Source organism: Cryptomeria japonica, chromosome 2, assembly GCF_030272615.1.
Source record: "Cryptomeria japonica chromosome 2, Sugi_1.0, whole genome shotgun sequence".
In the NCBI taxonomy this organism is placed as follows: Eukaryota; Viridiplantae; Streptophyta; class Pinopsida; order Cupressales; family Cupressaceae; genus Cryptomeria; species Cryptomeria japonica.
In genome coordinates this window covers 560,863,735-560,886,243 of record NC_081406.1, presented here as the reverse complement: position 1 = coordinate 560,886,243, position 22,509 = coordinate 560,863,735, and positions in this window count along the sequence as shown.

The window sequence follows — 22,509 nt, the reverse complement described above, 5'->3', positions numbered from 1 at the left end:
TGGAATTGCCAAACAGGCAGGAGTAGAGAACAAAAAGCCCAAAGTGATCAACAAGTGCAAGGCCTCAAAAATGATCCAAGCTTTATCCACATACTGATCAAGAGCCAGATACAACAGAAAATCCATAGAAGCCCTTGTATCTTCCATGGTATCACATATCAACCCCATTCTTAATTCATGCAATAATTGACCAGACCAACCATTAACCATGAGCTTATGACGAGGAAGAAACCCACCATAATAAAAGGACCCCACATCAAAACGATAAACAACCAATGCAGAAGAAACCAAGTCCTAATTACATACTGTCAGAAAAATGAACGTGGAAACCAAGAGGCAGACCAAATCATAATCAAGTAAAACATCATAACAAATTGTAACAATCTGAGACAGAAGCTCAACATAAGAAATATGAGGGCAAATTTCCAACCATTGATACCCCAGAAGTCTACGGAATTCAAAATCCACCGCAGGAGAAAAAAAATTAAAGACCTTACCAAAATTGACAGAATTATCCACATTCTCTTCCTCCAATATCTCAGCTTCTAGAAACACAGTGTATGTCCCGGCGGTCAGAGAAGACGACATTTGCAGGAGGAAAAGCTCAAGAAAAAACCGCAGAAGCATAAAACATAAAATGATGCTTAACTCATAATAAAACATGATAACACATGAAAATATAAATGAAAAAACTGCCCTTAACTTACCATAATGACGAGAATAGCAATGCAAAATATCCATTACAAACTTCCATGATTTAAACATTTCACACGGGTTAACAACCCTAAAACTGACAACCATAAATGAAAATCCAGAAGGAGAGGACGCCACCCCCAAACAATGATCATCGCATAAAACCAAATCTGCCATGGCCGAAAAACTCACACAAGGCGGCCAATGATGCAGTACCAAACTTTAACAAATAATAATACCCAGGATCATACTACAAATTTAAAAAGTTACAAGCATGCCACAACCCATGAAGGACCGAAAATAAAAACGTTCAAACACACACATGTCGCCACCCTTGAAAATATCATGAACATCCACATCCTCACCCTATAAATGGTATTATAAATGACTGATACATAAAGTAGAATTAATACAAAATTAATAATTTAAATCTTTAATTAGATTTAATAGTTTGAGTGAAAATTTTAAAAAATAATATTTAGATGAAATAATTAATTAAAATATTACACATATATAAAAATATGTTATATAATTTTCTACTATTGAAAAGTTAATTAATTAATTAAAAATAATAAATAATAAATTCATATAAACTATAATCTTGAACATATAAGGAATTACTTTAATTGAAGTTTTAATTTATTTAAAACATTCTTTACAACTATAATTTTATTTAAAGATTTAAAAAAAAAAAAAATTTATAACTTTATATCTCTATATATAAAGCTTTCTAATTCTTTGAATTAAAATTACTATATAAATGTATTATAAAAGAATTATAATAATATATATCATTCAAAATATATACACACAAATCCAATCACCAAATGGGTGTTAGCAACAAAGAGGAGGAAAATTGAGAGGGGGGGTGAATCAGTTTTCACCGATTCTACAAACTTAACTACAAAAACAGATTTGATAAACTGCAGTAATAATAAAGATAAGAAAATTGAAAGCACAACACACAACACCAAGATTTTGACATGGAAAACCCGATAAAGGGAAAAACTACAATGGGGACCTACCCACAGTAAGATGATACTTTGCAGTAGTATGTGAAAATATTACAATGGGGAATGCACATGCATTCAGGCACACTACCTAGAGCTCACTCCTCAAAATATAAAGACCTAAAAGACTAAAACCCTCAGGGAAGTCTCACTGAATTACAACAAGATTCAGACTACAATCCGGAAGAAATGATCTAAAAGAATAACATCTCCAAATGCCTTATTACAGTTTCGGTTAAGCACAGTTGTCTGCTCAGCAACACCAATCTCTCCACAATCACAATTTCAAAGGATGAATCCTTGTTCACACATAAACTACTCTTTGATAATTCAGACACAATCTCAACACCTAAATTACATGAATATATCACCTATATATACAAACCATCAACCTTGACAACAAGGTCGGCTAAACCCTCAACTCACAAATACAAAATTACATCACACGATACAAAGATCGATCACCGGACCAATATAATGATTTACATAACATAAAATGAACCTAATTAAAATTCCCAAACGCTCAGCTCCATCAGAAATCATGCCAAGATCAACCACAACACGCTACACCACTAGGAAAACCGCATAACACGAAGATCGTCACCGGTTCATGAAAACCACCAAAAACTCGCACATCAATTAATACGGAACATCAAAACCAATAGGACAGGACTAGGAAACACCAGTAAGCACATTAGAATCATCAGAAACAGCTGCACCAACACCACTTATCAAATCTTCATCTATCAACGTCTAAAACTCAAGAATACATCCAATTGACAAGTGTCACGAAGAAAGATAAATTGTGGAGCACCAAATCATGATCTATTTGAAATGAAGATAAACAAGACCATCCCAAACAATATCAGCTCAATATTTGATCACACCAAAATATACTAGAGAAAATATTGAAGTCAGCAAAGCACCAAAGTTGCAAAACAAAACTTCAAAACGGGATCATAAGATCTTCTCAATCTGCACACACCAAAACTGTTGGAATCCAAGAACACTGAGAGGGGGGGTGAATCAATGTTCTACTGGTATGATCAATTTTAACCTTATTAAAACATGCATACACCAACTAGTATACCGGTACATATAGAATTGAAAGAAGTAAAGCAACCAATAAGCCAATCACATAAATAAACACCATGACACACAAAATTAACGTTGAAAACCTTAAAGAGGAAAAACCACAGTGGGATTTGTGACCCACAATATCAATTTCCACTAGCCATATGAAGAGATAATATAAAATATAGGGGTTTGCACTTGCAGGAAGGCTAACAGCCTAGAGCACATTGCTCAATCACAAAAGGAGCCTCACTGACTACATACAAATCCATACTACAATCTTGAGAAGTGTTGAACTGCAAAAGATAGCATCTCCTATGCTTGAATACAGTTTTGGTTAAGCTCTGTTTATTCCAGTTTGAAACCCTAAACCTTTTACTGGGATAACCCTTACATAAATATCTTCACATACATTATCTCTCTAATATATTTCGCATCTCCTTCCTAATACATATTTGCATCCTTTCACATCCACATATATATATATATATATATATATATATATATATATATATATATATATATATATATATATCCATAAATCTCACATCTCACAAAATGATCTAATCCAACTGACCTATATACCCTATACAATTTATCATGCCTTATGTCGGCTTACAAATATAATTACAATATCAATATACATGTCAGTTGTTGGCTTGATGATGATTGTAATGTATTCATCACTTGTTGTCATTGATGAAACACTCTCACACACACATATGAATGTATTGACTACCAATGTAACTTCAATTGTTTACACTGTTAACCGGTATGTTAGAAGTTTATCTCTAACCGGTACTTTGTGTCAACCGGTATGTGCACAAGAGACAACCTATGGTCATACTAAGTCGGCATCAAAATGAAGATCAAGTTGTAGATCAAGCAGAGAACAGTTCACATATTTTATTCAAACCGGTATTGATTGTTCCAACCGGTATTTGTTGATTTTTGTGATGAGTTACGAGCACCGACTACTTAGCAGTAATTTTTGTGATGAGTTACCAACACCGACTACTTGACGATAATTTTTGTGATGAGTTATGGTCACTTGTCCAGATACATTGCTCCTAGGAAATTGTGTTATGATTTCCTAAGCCAACATGAAATTTGAATGTCTATATATATCGACATCTCTATAAAACAAAAATAAGAGAGAATAACTGATGGTATGCATGAAGAGTGAAATATTTTTGAAGAGCAATGTTGAATGTACTTAGAAGGATCTGATCAAGCAAGTATTGTGCTACTCAGAACAGATCAAATCATTCTTGTTGTTTTCTAACCATTACAACAAAGTCAAATCCCTTAACTGGGTAAGCTCTAACAGGCTTCAATTTATAAATCCTCTAACAGGGTGATCCATTAGGTTGGATTCTAAAATCCTCCACCAAGGTTACTCCTAACAGGGTACTACTCTTAACAAGGTATAAGCTTCTAATCAAGCTTTGGGATCTCTAACAAGATTCGCTCCTAGCAGAGCACTTTGTAGACCTTAATCGGTCAGTTATCTATTACTGCAGATAGTTAACTTGTGAGTCTCATCTCACCATGGTTTTTACCTATTTGGGTTTTCCACGTATACTTGTGTTATGGTGGATGCATTGCTTTTTGTGGATGTTGTTATATCTTTATGGATTGCATGCATTGTGTTTAAATGCTTTGTTCAGTTCATCTACCGATTAGTGTTTGAAGTAGTATTAAATTTGGTGTCACCGATTCACCCCCCCCCCCCTCTCAGTGCTTTTCAAGTCCATCAGTCAGCTAGATAACATAAATACATGAATATCAAAAACAATTGCCGATGCCAGATCCAAGAGATGTCGGCCTCCAATACCAATAACCTTATTCTAAACCATGTCAGTCGGTATTGTCAGTAACCAAAGAAATCCATCTATCCTATCAGCGTTGGTGTCGGTGTAGTGTTTGTGAAGTGCCTATCGGTAGACAACTGAACCAAAACATGAAGTCAAAATAAGATACCATGTTGCCATCAATGAAAACATAGTGAAACCAACCAATTGAGTGTCAATTGCCAACAATATCCCCCTTTGGCATTGATGGCAACACTCATGTGAAAAATGGTCAAGGTTTCATCTGTCGGTTTCATCCTGAACCTGCTCCATCTATGATCATAATAAAAAATACTCCATACTCCATATCTCCCTCTAATGTATACAACTCCCTTTTTTATTTTCACATCCATATCACTCCCCCTTTGACATCAATGCCATCAAAAATTCCAAAAAGTACCAAAAATCCAAAACTGTACAATGAGTATCCCAAAAATACATTACCGGAGCTTAACAAATTTGAAAATTTCTGGATATGCCTTCTCCAATAGCTCAAGATAAGTATCCCAACCAATTTTGAAAGTGTTGGAAATAGATACAAGTCCATTTAGAATCATAGCAAATGACTCTTTCTCACTTAGCTCTGTCAGTGTGGGCTTACCAACCATATCCATACACTCCTTATGTACACTGGTTGGACTCACCAAGCCTCTAAGACTTCTGGCTCTTCTTATGATTTTGTCTTTTTCTTTCTCAAGAACAGAAATTTGGGCTTCCAAAACCAAAATTTGACCATCAATGGATGTAGTCAATGAATTCAATCCATCAAAAGAATTGGCTATACCTGCAATTTTCTCCTAAAATTCCTTAATCTTCTTATCCACATTAACTGTAAGTACATATGTATTACAACATACTCCGTATATATTTGTACACTGCTTTAAAGAATTGTCCATTACTTTCAACTTTTCATCAATTTTCTTCCTCTCAGACTCAATCATCTGATCAAATGCAACTCTTTTGGCCTATGTGAACCTCTCTAGTGCTTATCGGTTTGAAATCTATTGCAAGGATTGAAAATCCTTTGAAATTTTCTTAGTAATTGTCTTCATCTTGCTGGATGGGCTCACTTCTCTATCAATCTTGCAATCTGGGACTAGTCTATGTAAAACAGTGATAGACTGATCAATAATCCCTTTATCCATAGATCCCTCCTTCATCAATTTTTGTGTAGCCATCATCATGAGTTCAATAGGACTCATCTCGGTTATGTTTTTCTTTACAACCTATGAGGTATCAATTGATAACAATGATGGACCTACTATCAGTTCCCTGTCGGATTCCTCTTTCTTCTCCTCTAATGTTTTATCCTTTATAGCTTCCTCACTTGCACCGGTGGCTTCGCCACTTGGTGTAGTCTCTATAACTGTCGGTTTCTCTGTAGGAACTGTAACCTCAACCTGTACATTTGTATCCAAAGGACTGTTGTCCTCAACATTAGTATCTTGTACATTATCAACCTTTACACTCTTTGTATTTGCCAGTGTCTCAACATTTGCATACACATTTGTATCTATTGGGGGCTTAACTTCCACTATCTTAATGTTTTTCAAAATTGAGGGTGAAGTACCCATAATACCCTTTCCTTTTCCTTCAACTGAGGTGTCTACAGTGTCTATATTTGATTCCAATGAAGTAAAGAAACCTCGTTTCAAATAACTTAACCCATGCCTTGTGGGTCTCCTTGATTATCTCATTTACCCTTCCTAGAATCATACTAGTTATTCTATGTTTGTTGTTAGAGACTTTTCTATCTGCAACCTCAAGTGTCCTATCCATCTCATCTGGAGTAATAGAAACACAAACAGATAACAACTCTTGAATTTTTATGTGCTTGTCTTCTTGCATTGCTGATAGTCTCCTAGCATCTAACCTATCATATAATTATGTCGTTATTTGGTCTTCAATTTCTATCAAGACTTTCTTATAAATATCCAAATATAACAATATTGTTTCCTCTACCTCTCTTTGTTCATCCTTCTCTAAACGGTCATAGTAAAACTGTACATTCTCTAGCATGCCATCCTTAGTTATTTAATCAACTAATTCTGCACAAGTTTTTTGTGGAATGATAGTAAATTACCAGATTGAAATGTCTGATCAATGACAACCTTCTTCTTCCTTCTTGCAGTACCAGATGGAGTTGAAGGTGTTACTTTTGGTGCTTGTTTCTGTGATAGTAACTTGAATGTAACTTTCCTAACCAGTTTCTTTTTAGCTTCTACCTTGGTTTCTTCTATTTTCTTCCTTATAACCCTTTTGAAAGATAGGGGTGTGTCATCCTCAGATGTAGACTCTATTGTAATAGAATCAATGAACACTTTCGGTTCTTTCCTCTTCTTGCCTTTCTTTGGGACAACATCAATCAATGCTTTAATGTCTTGTGAGACCTTTTCAATAAACTTACTTGCCTTTCCTTCCTGCTTCTCTCTCTTCTTCCGGTTGAACTCTGTTTCAACCTCTTGTGTCTTCTATTTTGCAGTACCACAGGGCTTCTCAACCTCATCAAAAAGTGCATCAATCAACATTTTTGCATAAGCATCTAAAATCTATCCATCAACTTCATAGCCCATTTCCTCAATCCAGATCTTCCGGGGTTTAACCGCTTCCATAAGTATTTCATCTTTCTTCACGATGAAGCATATGTCAGTTGAGTATTTCTCAACAACATTCTTAGGAACCCTTTCTCTACATTTCATATCCTTCTGGAATGCTTTAAAATGTCCCCATACTTTGTCATATCTCTGACTACCTAATGTAGCAATTGATTGTTTTAGTTGCCTCCCTACCGGGATATCAAATGCCCATTGTCTCTTCCCAAAACCAGGAGTCTCATTCATGAAAAATAGCATTAAACAAACAATCAAGTTTCCATACCGAAAATTTCCTTTCTTTTCACCTTTAATGTTTCCTAGGTTTATCAATAGTTCATCTAACATCTAGCCACATAGATCCACTTTCTCATTTTCTCTCATCATCTTATAAGCTGCGAAAATGCAGGAGCTAGAAACAGAATTCTGTCGGTTTGACTGAGTTACCTTATAACCGATGATCATGCTACTGAATCTGATGTATGTGTTAGTAATAGTGCTTATTCTCATAGATCTCCTGTCTGAAGTTGTGTCGATGATTTTATTGACATAATCATTAGAAACCTTCTTATTTGGACGTTGCCTAACCTGTGGTAAACCGGTGAGAGCCCTAATGGCTTCCTTGGTGATCTTGTAAGGTCTATCTAACTAGATAAAATCTCCATGTACTCTTCTTAAAACATACCTAACTATTTCATCTTCGAATTTTGGAATGTCTAGAATGTCGGTAAATCCTAAGTCTTCAATGTGCTTGTATTCAGGTTTGATCTTTCCAAAATCTCCCATAATCTCGCTCATGTACATGCTCTTTATATTATATGTCCTCAAATCCTCAATGTGACACTGTATGTATGCCCTAACATATTCGACATACACATCTCCTTCTAGAACACAGGAAAATGCTCCAACCGAATCTTCCAGGGTAGCCACATGTGGATACCGCTTGAAAATTGGCTTGGGACGGTCCTTGACCTCAACAACAGTTGGGTTTGCAACAAAGATAGGAATAGATGATGATCTCGCTTGCATTATTAAAGATAAGTACCCATTAATCGCTTCTAGTGAAACCCTAACAAATTCTTCCAGTCGCTGGTGAAATCGCTAAAGAAGATATCTAATCGCACTAAATCGCCTTTAATCGCTCTGAATCGCTCTTAATCACATTGAATGTAAGGTGATAAAAAATGATGTAGATTCAACCTTATATCCTCCAAGTAAAACCGTAATCTTTCATTGACATCAATGACTTCCGGTGAAAGATACCAGATCTTGAACAAAACATATCCATGTCGGATAAGCATCTCCAATGTCTGGAACATCTTCCAGAACCTCTTCCCTAGGCATATGCAGCATCTGCATGAATTTTGCCTACCCCTGAGGCATCTTCCTTAGTTACCGGATGAGCTTCATGTCGGTGTAGGAGCAACCTCTTCTGCCAGATAAGTAACCAGTGCATTCTCATCTGTTGATTGATCTTCAGTCTTCCTGACCCATATTTGGGTATGATCTTATCGGATTTCATTAACCTTCTCTTTCCCTTTCTCATTTGATCCTCCATTAACAACCGGTGGATTTCTGCTTCTACAAAATTTAGCAATATATCCAACCTCATTACATACATAACATATAACATTGTTCTTTTGAATTGCTTTGCTAAAACCGATATAATTGGTTGACATGCACTGATTAGCCATATGTCCAAATTTTCCACTTGCACAACATTTAACATTCATTCTACAATCCTCTTTCTTATGACCATACTTATTACATTTAGAACATTGACCGGGAGTAGAATCAGGGTTCTGATTTGCTTTGTTTCGACATTGCCTAGCCATGTGACCAAATTTATTGCAAACAAAACATATACCATTAAATTTATAAGCATTGAACTGCCTTACCGATGCTTTATGGTTTTGATCTTCATTAGCAGTACCGGAACTCTATCCTTGCTCAAATCCAAGTCCACAAGAATCTTCATTTTGCCTTTGTCTCTTCAATAACTCATCTAGTTGTGTTGAACTAATCTTGAATTTCTCTTTATACTCACTTGCAGTAATTAGATCATCTCTCAGAATTATCATTTGTCTCTCAATCTCGTGTTCATTACTCTGGGATTGTACTAAATTAGTTCTCAACATATCATTCTCATGAACCAACCTACTACATTCTTTAAATTTGTTCTTCAAAGATACAACAAGATTTTCTTCCTTTTTCTTCCAGTCCTCAATCTCCTTATACATTCTCATAGTTATAGCTTGCATTTCACTTTTCATGACCATATTCTCCTGACTCGGTTTCTGACACTGTTCCTTAAGTGCATCTTTCTCTTCATCATCATCCTGATTTTGGAAAAGTTCCTTCCTCCTAGCTTGAATAGATGACAACTTCTCTTGTAGGACAAGAATGAATTTCTGAGCAGAATTCAATTTATTTTGTAGCTTTAAATTCTTCAACCTTTTGGCATCATAATCTTCAAGTGTCATCTCAAGTTGCATTTCCAAACCAATGTCCATGGATTCTGGATTCAGGATCTCCCTCAAGTTGTTAAACTTCCTCCAAGGCACAAGGCTCTGATACTAATTATTGGAATCCAAGAATACTGAGAGGAGGGGTGAATCAGTGTTCTACTAATATGATCAATTTTAACCTTATTAAAGCATGCATACACCAACCGGTATACCGGTACATACAGAATTGAAATAAGTAAAGCAACCAATAAGCCAATCACATAAATAAACACCATGACACACATAATTATACGTGGAAAACCTCAAAGAGGAAAAACCACGGTGGGATTTGTGACTCACAATATCAATCCACTAGCCATATGAAGAGATATTACAAAATATAGGGGCTTGCACTTGCAGGAAGGCTTAAAGCCTAGAGCACACTGTTCAATCACAAAAGGAGCCTCACTGGACTACATACAAATCCAGACTACAATCCGAAGAAGTGTTGAACTTCAAAAGATAGCATCTCCTATGCCTGAATACAGTTCCGGTTAAGCTTTGTTTGTTTCAGTCTGAAACCCTAAACCTTTTACCAGAATAACCCTTACATAAATATCTTCACATACATGATCTCTCTGATATATTTTGTATATCCTTCCTAATACATATTTGCATTCTTTCACATCCACATATATATCCATAATCTCACATCTCACAAAATGACCTAATCCAACTGACCTATATACCCTATACAATTTATCATGCCTTATGTCGGCTTACAAAGATAATTACAATATTAATATACATGTCGACTAGATAACATAAATACATGAATATTAAAAACAATTGTTGATGCCGGATTCAAGAGATGTTAGCCTCCAATATCGATAACCTTATTCTAAACCATGTCGGCCTTCATTTCTGGTAACCAAAGAAATCCTTCTATCATGCCGATGTCGGTGTAGTGTCTGTGAAGTGCCTATTGGTACACAACTAGACCAAAACATGAAGCCAGAATAAGATACCATGTTTCCATCAATGACAACATAGTGAAACCAACCAATTGAGTGTCAATTGTCAATAGGAACAAATCACAGGAATATGTTGACATCAATGACAACAACATATCCTAGCAGCAACAATGACCAACAATATCCAACAATGGGAAATATCAAATTCATGGAAGCGATTGTGTAGAGCAAGAGGTGAGGTGTGAAAAAATACAAATTGTAGTGTTTAAATGTAGTGATGATGCAAAATAACTATCTACTCTCCTAAGTTCTTAGATTTTTTTTAATGGCTTTCTCACTCTCTATTGAAACCCCATGGTTGTAGTCTATCTATTGTTGGCTACTTGTTTTCCATTTGTTAATGGTTTGCACACTATTAGTTTGCCAATGATGTTTTTTGTTGGTTTATCATTGGCTAGTTTGAACCCGTTGGGTGCATGTTCATTGTCTCTTCGTGTTGTTGGTTTAAGGTCAATAATTGATGTTGGTTCACCACATCTTGGTTTTGGTCCCATTGGTTGCTTTCTTTCCTTCAACTAATGGCTTGTTTCATGTTGTTGGTTCATCATCAATGACTATTGTTGGGTTGTTGCAAGCTGGTTTGTTGCTTGCAAATGGTTGTATCCCTATTGCATCGGATATCTTAAGGTTTGGTTCACTACGTGTGGATGATCCTACCTCTTCTCCACTATCTATTTCCTATGCTAAGGTGGTTGGTGCTTCTGATGGTAAAAATCCTCCTACTCATCCCTCTCATACGTGCAAACCCTTGTGTTCTTCTTCTTGTGCCTTGACTATTATTTATGGAAAGGTGATATTAGAGAATGAAGACTAATTCTCTAATGTTTCTCTTATATGTAGGTTTAATGGTTTTTGACCTTCCCTTCTATATTTGAATAGTTGGATTTCATATTCTTCGAGGCCCATTATTGATATTAGGATTGCACTTTATCTTATTATTAGGGATTTTTTGTGGTAGCCTTTCAATCTAAGAATGATAAGGCTTGGGTGTTGGAAGGTGATGCTTGGTTGTGGATTAAGAATTCACTTTCCCTTAGGCCTTGGTTACCTTCTTTCAACCCTCTTTCTAAATCTATTAGTGTTTTTCCTACTCGGTTTAAACTTCCAAATTTGCCTCTATAGTATTGGGATAAGTCTTTCTTTAAGTCTATTGGAAACACTATTGATAGGATTTTTATGGTTGGCGCTTCTTCTTTAGTCTTTGATCATCCTATGTTTTATCGCATTCTTGTGGACATGGATACCTCAAAAGAGCTGTTTGGAGAGGTCATCTTGAAGGTTGGGGATTGACCTTGGTCTCATATTCTTGATTATGAGGGTCTCCCTTTTCACTGTAGGAGATGTTTTTCTACTAATCACCTTGTACTTGATTGTTAGAAATCTCATCATAATGATGTGACTTGGTTGAAAACTGCTCATCTTGAGAATATTGCATGGGAATGGTTTATGATTTTGATGATGATTCAAGGGATGAGAATGTGTTTTTTGTGGCTACTTCTGTCAATTTTACATTCTTAGGATGATATTTTTTAGGTAGTTGTGAAGTGTAGGCAAAGAGGTTTTTTCGAAGCATAACTTGACCTCTCTTTCTTCTCTTTCCCTGGTTAAGGGTTCTCATGGTGGTTAGAAGGATTCCACAATGGTTTAGTTTCTATCTTTTTTCTCTACCTTCTTTTTGTAAAGGATTCCAGGTTCCCTTCAAAACCTACTTGTGTTATTTGTATAGGGTTTCAGGTGTCCTTCAAAACCTAAGTTTGTCTTGTCGTTGATTGGTTGTTGTCTGCATGTGTTCTATCTTTTAGTAGTGTTCTATTAGTGGGTTTCAAATCCTAGTTAAAAAATATTTGTACAAGGTTTGGGGTCCTTTCAAAACCTATTTTACTCTTAATCAAAAACTATTTTCTCTCCTATATCATCTAATTATTCGAGCCTATATGGTCCTGCTCTACAACTGAGGGATAAGGTTATCATAAACTAAGAAACCGTCAATTGTTATAGAGTACATTTAATTTTCAACCAAGTTCGTGAACTTAAGGTGAAGTTTGTACCACATGTATATGCTAGGAAGTACTCAAATTTATGTTATATTATCAAATTAACAAAAAAATATTAATGTAGTTTGAAGAATTACTAAACTAGTAAATGTCTGAAAAACATAAACAAAGTTGCTTAACTAAAATTCACAATTATGACTAATGATAATTATAACTAAAAATGACAAAGAGATAAATAAATAAAATTAGCTAAATATATACACACAATGCACAATTAATTAATTGTTACAAGAACCAGTAAACTTATATTGCTGAATAAACTAAACACCAATAAAATCACAATGATTTTATTAAACTAATTATGAGTTACACATTGTACCTCAAGTGTGCCTTGATTTGGACAAGTGCACTCACTATTTTAAATGACTGAATATAATTAGTTCTTAAATGATGCTTCGTATATGTAATCATTCAGTCATGAGAGTCAGCTACAAAGATTCAACTTGTTGGCAATTTGGAGGAATTGATTATGTGTTGCATTGATGTTTGTCATTGATGTCAACACTAGTTGTTTTGTTGTCTACCGACTTCTGGTAGAGTGGTTGGATTATCATGTTGATCTTGAGATTTGTCTCTGGTTTTGGTCCGGTTGTTGGAATTGGTTTGGATTGGTTATTCATGTGTTCCTGATGTGTATCACATTCAGTCGGTTCAGGATTTGATGATCTGGATGCTATCATATGTTCTAGTAAGCCTTTTGGTTACCAGTAAGGGTTTTACCGACAGTGCTTTGATGAAGATATTTTGATTAATCTGATAAGTGGTGTCGGTGTGGCTTCTAGAAGGTTATTAGTATGCTAATGGTTATCATGTTCATGTTCTAGTTGTTCATGGTGTTTCATTTGGCTTATAGCGACCTATTTTGGGTTTGGTGGTTATTCGGTTAGGTTATGGACCGGTTTATGTGACGTGTTGGTTGATGCTCCCAATGCATCATCGGTTGGATTTATTGTTTGGTTTATATTTTTTTGGTCTTAGGCAAACTTGGTTTATCATTGCAGGATTATGTAACGGATCTATTGTATTTTCTTTTAGGTGGACGACCTAATTGTTTAGGTCCCAAGTTGGTATAAATATGATGTAATATATCTTTGTAGATCATGGTATGTGTGTTATGAGATTCTTTGTGTGTGAATAAAGTTGTAATCATATGTAGAGGTTTTGGTAGATCATAGGCGATCAAATTGGGTTTGTCAAAGAGGTTTAAGACCTCTGGTATTGAGCTTAACCGGTCTTGTACTCAGGCATAGGAGATGCTATTCTTGCAATTCAATTATCTTTCCATATTGTAGTCTGAATTTATTTTGTAGTCAATGAGGCTCCTTTTGTGATGAGCAGTGCGCTCTAGGTTGTTGGCCTTCCTACATGTGCAGGCCCCTTTTATTGTAATCACATACTTGTTGTAGAAGTATTATCTGACTATGGGTAGGCTTCCCACCGTGGTTTTTCCCTTTACCGGGTTTTCCACATACAAATCATGATGTTATGTGTTATGGATGGTTGGTAATTGTTTTGTGATTTATGTTTATGCTTAATTGTTATATTTGCTATTCCGATATTTGGTTTATGCATTCTGGTAAAAGGTATTGTGTGCTTAAAGTTTTATAATCTATTGACAATTGATTCACACCCCCTCCCCTCTCAGTTGTCCACCAGTTATCTTAACACAACTATGATACTAGAAAGTAGAGAAAAATACAAAAGATGGTCCTTTCAATCCATTATTTCTTTCATCCCATTTATAAGCTTAACTACTTTAACTCCCTAGGACTAAAGTAAATCACTTGCTTGACACTTGATCCAATAATTAGAATGCATGATATACATGGCTTCTACTAGTTGTTTTTGTTGGACATTGGTTGAATTTTGTCATTGATGTCAACATATGTGGAGATTGTTGATGAGGAGATTGTTGGGAAGTTTTGTTAACATATTCTTTTGTGTATTCCAGTGTTGCAGTATGGTTGAATGAGTTAGTTTATCTTGTGTGTTGCAAATGAGATGATGCGGTTCAAAGGGTTTTTGGTATGTTGTTTGTAGATGGCCCATTCCCATTTGCAGAGGTCTACATGATGTTGTGATCGAGTTATGAGATCTGGTATCGAGGATGTTATTCAGTTGTTCTTATTATTCAATATTATGGTTTGTGCTATGCATTTCTCTGAAATTGCTATATCTATAGTTGTAGATGTGTGGGATGTATTTTGGACGTTGATGTGTGTCCTTAGTTTGTGTTCCACAAGCAAATCTTTTAGTTTGACAGTTATTTATGATGGTGTTCTTGAGCTCTGGTAGAGAGATGATGATGATTCTGGTAATTAGAGTTGTTATGATTTTTGTCGTGCAAGTGAATATCTCTAGATCATGTTATATGCATATTGGTGGTTCGCATTGATTATTGTGCACGTTATTGAAGATTTTCCTTGTTCGGTGATGTACTTCATGGTATGCGACATTCTTGGTGGTTGTAGCGTGTTACTGATGATCGAGGCATAATTATTGGAGGTGTTGCGTGTTTGCAGTGTTGATTTGGGTCCAGACTATGTCTTAACCGATATTGTTTTGGTCTGCATGTATTGTTGTAGCATGTGAGGTTATTATTCTGTAATTTGTGTTGATGGTTTTGTAAGTTCTGATACTAAATGTAAAGTACAAATGCCAATAGCTAACAAGATGAGAGGGGGGGGGTGAATCATACAAAATTAATCTTCCATAAAATCAACAGATTCAACCTCGGTAACTTATACTTCAACAATATAACCAAAAACTGCTAAACATGCTAACTCATAAACACATAATCATCATAACACATATAACACCAGATTTAACATGGAAACCCAAATAGGGAAAAACCACTGTGGGATTTCGGACCCACTAAGAAATATATTCTTCTAGAGTATGCTCAGTTAAAAGCAAATCCTGTTAAAGATTACAAACACATTGCTAAATGTGACTCGGTTAAGGGATTTCCCTCAGATCTGTTAGGATCTTCACTTTGTTAGAAGTGACCTTGTCAAAGGATTTCAAACACTCATTTAGAATGTTACCTTGCTAGGGGGTTTACAAATAAGACTATTAAGTCCACTCGGTTAAGAGATTTTCTGTCACTTACAAAATAACAGTAATAAAAATATATCTGCAACTTCACATCTAAAATGCTAAAGAAGATTCTTATTTGCTCAAAACAATCTTGTCATAGGACTTATCTTGTCCCTCTGTTGGGCTCCCTACTATGTTATTCAAATAGGTCTTCAAGCTTCTATGCTTGGTAATCACTATGTAGCATCCCTGTGCTTACACTTGCCCGCATACATTGTTTATCAACAATTCTTTATTTATAAACAATTGCTAACCGCTTAATCTCCTTGATCACATTTCCCATGATCAATCTTAGCCATCAGATCTTCAAACTTGACTAGGTTCAATGTATCTTTTCGATCTGAAAATGTTTTACCTTGCCTTGGGACGTGCATTCCTTTCTTGGAACTTGCACAAGGTTATTACAGTTCAATCTGAGCTGTAGATCTTCTTGCCGATTTTCCTTTGCCATAGATCCTTAACAAACTTCATGCACAGCATACCAATCATTTATACATCTCCAGCTAATCATTGTCCTTCATTAAATAATGCTTTTATCCATCCAATGCGATCTGTCATAACTCGGTTGCAACTCGGTAAATACTAAACTTTACTCAGTAGACATTCCGTCTTCATTAACCGATATCGATAACCTTTGGGTTTACCAACTAGGTTCCTTAGGGTTTACCGACTAGGTTCTTTGCTCAGTGACATAGTATAGTATTAACCTTACAATCAACAACATATGTAGGATATCAAAACAATCTAAACATCATTATCTCATCATTGTCTAACTCGGTAATAGTTGCCCATTGAATATCTTATTTCTCCCCTTATTCATCACATTCTTTCTGTGTCTTTTACCGACATCTTAATTCTCTTCAAATCAATCTTCTCAATATATGGCAACATCATACTAAATCAGAAAATCAATTTCTTGACATCAATGACAAAATAATGTTATAAAGATAGTTATCATCCTTCTTCAGTTATATCAAATAATCTTCAACAACCTTCTCAATATCCTTAATGAATATCAACAATCTCCTTTCTACTAAAATGCCAACAATCTTCCCCTTTGGCATTGATGGCAAAACCAACTTTTAAATGGTAATACTAACAAGATATTCAAATTGATTAGGATTTTGATTGTTGTTAGACTTCTCCTGTTATCCTTGAGCTGTTAAAATCTTCTGAAGTCTTCTCCCTTTTTCATTAGGTTTCTGAGTTGTTGTCTTGCATTTAGTCTTCTTTATTTTTCAGTAATCTTCTCCCCCTGTCATTAGTCTTCTATTATTTTCATCATTTAGGGTTTTTCCATTCAGTAAACCATTTAGTCTTCTCCCCCTTTGACAACAATGTCAAAAAGTAAAAGAACTAAATCATGATTTCTTCCTCTGTGAAGTGATTTGCCTTGCTATGTATCATCTCAGTCTCGGTCAGAGCAACTTGTCTCTATTCACTATTTCTTGCACACCTTTAGAAAACCTTCTAAAGTGCATAAATCAACATCAATCCACACATAATATTATGTAGATTCATCGAATTGATGCTTTCACCGAACTTTGTCAGTAAGTAGAAGATAGGGGTAGGACCCCTAACTTGCTTCTGAGATACTCAAAAGTGTCCCTTGGCAGTGGCTTTGTGAAGATGTCTGCTAATTACTCCTTTGAACTGATATATTCCAGCACAACTTTCTTTTCTTGAACTTCTTCTCTGAGATAATGATACTTTATAGATGTATGCTTTGTCTTAGAGTGCATTACTGGATTCTTTGAAATGTTAATGGCACTAGTATTATCACAGAATATAGTTACTGTCTCGGTAACTTTCTCATTTATACGTTCCAACAGTTGTTTGATCCATGCTATATTGGTACAATTTAATGCTGCAACAACATATTCAACTTCTGCTATTGACTGTGAAATACATCCTTGTTTCTTACTAAGCCAACTCACTAGTCTTTCTCCTAAAAAGAAAGCTCCACCACTTGTGCTTTTCATGTCATCTATGTTCCCTGCCCAATTAGTATCAGTATAAACTTTTAAATCAAAATCATTCTTCTTTTCATATATTAAGCCATAATCTTCAGTGCCTCTCAAGTATCTGAAAATTCTCTTGATTGTTGTCATATGGGTTTCCTTGGGATCTGCAGAGAATCTTGCAACAATACCTACTGCATGTGCTATATCCAATTTACTGTGCACAACATATTGCAACTTTCCAATCATAGATCGGTAAAGTGTCTCATCAATAGATGCAGATTCATCATTCTTTGATAGTTTACAGTTGGTAAGCATAGGAGTACTTACTAGTTTAGAATCCTCCATTCCAAATTTCTTCAAGATTTCCTTTATGTACTTGGATTGAGTAATGAAAATCTCATCTTTTATTTGCAGTATCTGTAAACCTATAAAATACTTTATCTCACCGATTTGTGACATCTCAAATTCTTTGCACATTTCATTTCCAAAATTCTTGCATAGAGAGTCATTCCCATAAAATATAATATCATCAACAAATATGGTTGAGATCAGTATTCCATTGTCCTCATCATTCTTCATGTACATATTGTTGTTTTCACTTGTCCTTATGAAACCAATCTTGATTAAGTAAGAGTGCAGACTCTCATATCATGCTCTAGGTGCTTGTTTCAGACCATATAAAGCTTTGTTTAGTTTACATACCTGATCTTTACTCTTGTCTTCAACAAATCCTTTAGGTTGTTCAATGTAAACTTCTTCTTCTAGTATACCATTCAAAAATACAGATTTAACATCCATTTGATATACCTTGAAATTTTTGAAAGCAGCATATGCCAACAATGTTCTTACTCCCTCAAGTCTAGCCATAGGTGCAAAAGTCTCACCATAATCTATTTCTTCTTCTTGAGCATAACCTTTGCAAACTAGTATTGCTTTGTTTCGAATGACCTCACCTTTTTCATTTAGCTTGTTTCTGAAAATCCACTTTGTACCAATTACATTTTTGTCCTTTGGTCTTGGGATCAGTGTCCATGTGTCATTCTTCTTGATTTGATCAATCTCTTCTATCATAGCATTTACCCAATCTTCACTGTTAAATGCCTCTTTTACTATTCTCGGTTCAAATTCAGATATCAGACATGTGTTCTGTCTCAATTTGTTCCTTGTCATCACTGGATCATCCTTATCTCCTATAATCTGACTTGATGCATGATGTCTTCTGACATATTTGGCAAATATTTGCTTAGTAGGTTCTGTATGATCTTCTTCATCACTCGGTAACTGGACATTATCTTCATTTTCTTCAGCAGCTTTCTCGGTAGGACTTCTCGGTTGAACATAAACAAATTCTTCATAATCTTCTGGTTCTTTGGAATTTCCTTCATCATTTCTTTCTTCAAATTCATCAATTTTCACATTTGCACTTTCCACTATTTTGTTAGATGATTTGATCAGACATTTAAATGCTTTACTTCTAGAAGAATAACCAAGAAATGTTCCTTCTTCACTTTTCTGATCAAACTTTCCATTTCTGTCATCTTTGTGAACATAGCATCTACTTCCAAAGATTTTAAAATAACTTACATTAGGTTTCTTGTCATACCAAATCTCATATGGTGTCTTCATAGTTCCTTTCTTCAGTTGAACTCGGTTCAGGGTGTAAACTATAGTGCTGATTGTTTCTCTCCAAAATGTTTGAGGTACCCTTTTTTCTATCATCAGGGTTCTGGCACAATCCACAATTGATCTGTTTCTTCTCTCGGCTATCCCATTTTGCTGAGGTGTTCTCGGTGCAGATACTTGCCTTTTTATACCATGATCGTTGCAGAATAAGTTAAATTCATCAAAAGTGAATTCTCCTCCTCTATCAGATCTAAGACATTTCAGTTGTCTTCCTATTTCATTTTCAACTCTTGCCTTGTACCATTTAAACAATTGAAAAGCTTCTGATTTTTCTTTTAAAAACATAACTAACATCATGCTTGAGTAATTATCCACAAATAATATGAAATATTTATCACCATAATAACTTTTAACTTTCATGGGACCACAAAGATCAGTGTGTACTAGATCTAAAATTCCTTTAGAAGTGTAAGACTTACTTGTAAACCTTGATCTTGTCATCTTACCCATCTGGCATCCTCGGCACATAGCATTCTCAGGTTTTTCCAGACTCGATAGACCTCTTACTCGGTGCTTCTTACTTATTTTGATTAGATTATCAAAATTTACATGACAAAACCTTTTATGCCATAACCAGGTATCATCTATCTTAGCATAAAGACACTTGTTCCGAGTTGAGTCAAGATGAAATGAATTACCTTTTGTTTGTGTCCCGGTAGTAGCTAACTTTCCATGCTTGTCATGAACTTTGACAATTCCTTTCTGAAATTCTATTCGGTATCCCGTATTGTTTAGCTATGCTACACTCAACAAATTATATTTCAAACCTTCAACCCAGTATACATCATCATATTTAGCATTGTCAAGAAGTGTTATAGATCCTTTACCTTTCACCGGACATGGTGCATCATTACCAAATCTTACATAGCCTCCATCATAGTCTTCTAATTTAACAAACTTGTGTTTATCACCTGTCATGTGATGTGAGCATCCACTGTCTATGATCCAAGAATCATTATTATTTATGTGAGTTATTAGGGTTTTTTCTTCAAACCTTTCTTCATCAGATCGATCTTTAATAGCCACATAAACAACTTCCTCAGTATCAGTTTCAATAGATTTATCATCGTTGGATTCCTCATCAGCTACTAGACATGTCTTTTTGTCTCTCCTTCTGAAGTCTCAGTGTCCTCTGTATTGGTTGTCTTTCTGTCTGTTAACTCGGTCTTCTCTCTTTTCACTAGATTCTTTGTCAGGACAGTTAGAAGCCATATGTCCTATTTTATCACAATTGAAACATTTTAAAGGTAGCTTCCCTTTATACTTACCTTTTCCTCTCGGTAACCTTCTGGAATGCTTCAAACTCTTCTTGCCTCTTGATTTCCTTATACACTTTGTGTACTTCTTCCATGTTCTTACAAAATCTTTTACTTGCTCCACTGTGACTCCCTTCAGAGTACTTACTCATTCTATCATTGTAATCATCAGTTTCACCAATATAAAAAGAACTGAATGGAGATTCTACTTTATTTATTGAAGACCCACTGTTATCAAAATTACTTGACTCAAATGCATGTAGCTTACCAATAGTAGCATCCAAAGAAACTGGCATGTTAGGTACAGACCTCAATTCATTGATTGCAGAGACTCGAATAGCATAAGCAGGTAGAAGGGTTCTCAACAACTTACTTGTTACATGCTTTTCTTCAATAGTCCCTCATGCTCCTTTAATTTGATTGACAATCTCCTTTAGCCTTGTACTGTATTGGGTTATGTTCTCACCTTCATTCATTCTCATGGATTCAAGTTGTCCTCTTAGACTATCTAGTTTTGCTCTTTGAACATGTTCATCACTGCCATACACAGATATAAGCTTATTCCACATTGCTTTTGCATCATTAAAGCCTTCTAGATCATTAAACTCTGAGTCGATCAATTTTGATGTTATTTCAATCATAGCTTGAATATGTTCTTGCTTTGCCTTTATCTCTTCCAAGGTCATCGGGTTGGTGCTCGGTGCAATGTAATCATTCTCCAGATAATATGTTGTATATTCTCGAATTCCTAATAAATGCAGCTTCATCCTTTTCTTCCATGTGGAGAAACTTGACTTGTTTAGCTTTGGTGCATCCCTTTTATACATCTTCGGATCTTTGCCTCAAGCACCTTTAAACTTTTCTTCTAGAGTCCAGAGCTCTGATACCATTTGTAAGTTCTGATACTAAATGTAAAGTACAGATGCGAATAGCTAACAATATGAGACGGGGGGGTGAATCATACAAACTTAATCTTCCATAAAATCAACAGATTCAACCTCGGTAACTTATACTTCAACAATATAACCAAAAACTGCTAAACATGCTAACTCATAAACACATAATCATTATAACACATATAGCACTAGATTTAACGTGGAAACCCAAATAGGGAAAAACCACTGTGGGATTTCGGACCCACTAAGAAATATACTCTTCTAGAGTATGCTCAGTTAAAATCAAATCCTGTTAAAGATTACAAACATATTGCTAGATGTGACCCAGTTGAGGGATTTCCCTCAGATCTATTAGGATCTTCACTTTGTTAGAAGTGACCTTGTCAAAGGATTTCAAACACTCATTTAGAATGTTACCTTGCTAGAGGGTTTACAAATAAGACTGTTAAGTCCACTCGGTTAAGAGATTTTCTATCACTTACAAAATAACAGTAATAAAAATATATCTGCAACTTCACATCTAAAATGCTAAAGAAGATTCTTATTTGCTCAAAACAATCTTGTCATAGGACTTATCTTGTCCCTCTACTAGGCTCCCTACTCTGTTATTCAAACAGGTTTTCAAGCTTCTGTGCTCGGTAATCACTATGTAGCATCCCTGTGCTTACACTTGCCCGCATACATTGTTTATCAACAATTCTTTATTTATAAACAATTGCTAACCGCTTAATCTCCTTGATCACATTTCCCATGATCAATTTTAGCCATCAGATCTTCAAACTTGACTAGGTTCATTGTATCTTTTCGATCTGAAAATGTTTTACCTTGCCTTGGGACTTGCATTCCTTTCTTGGA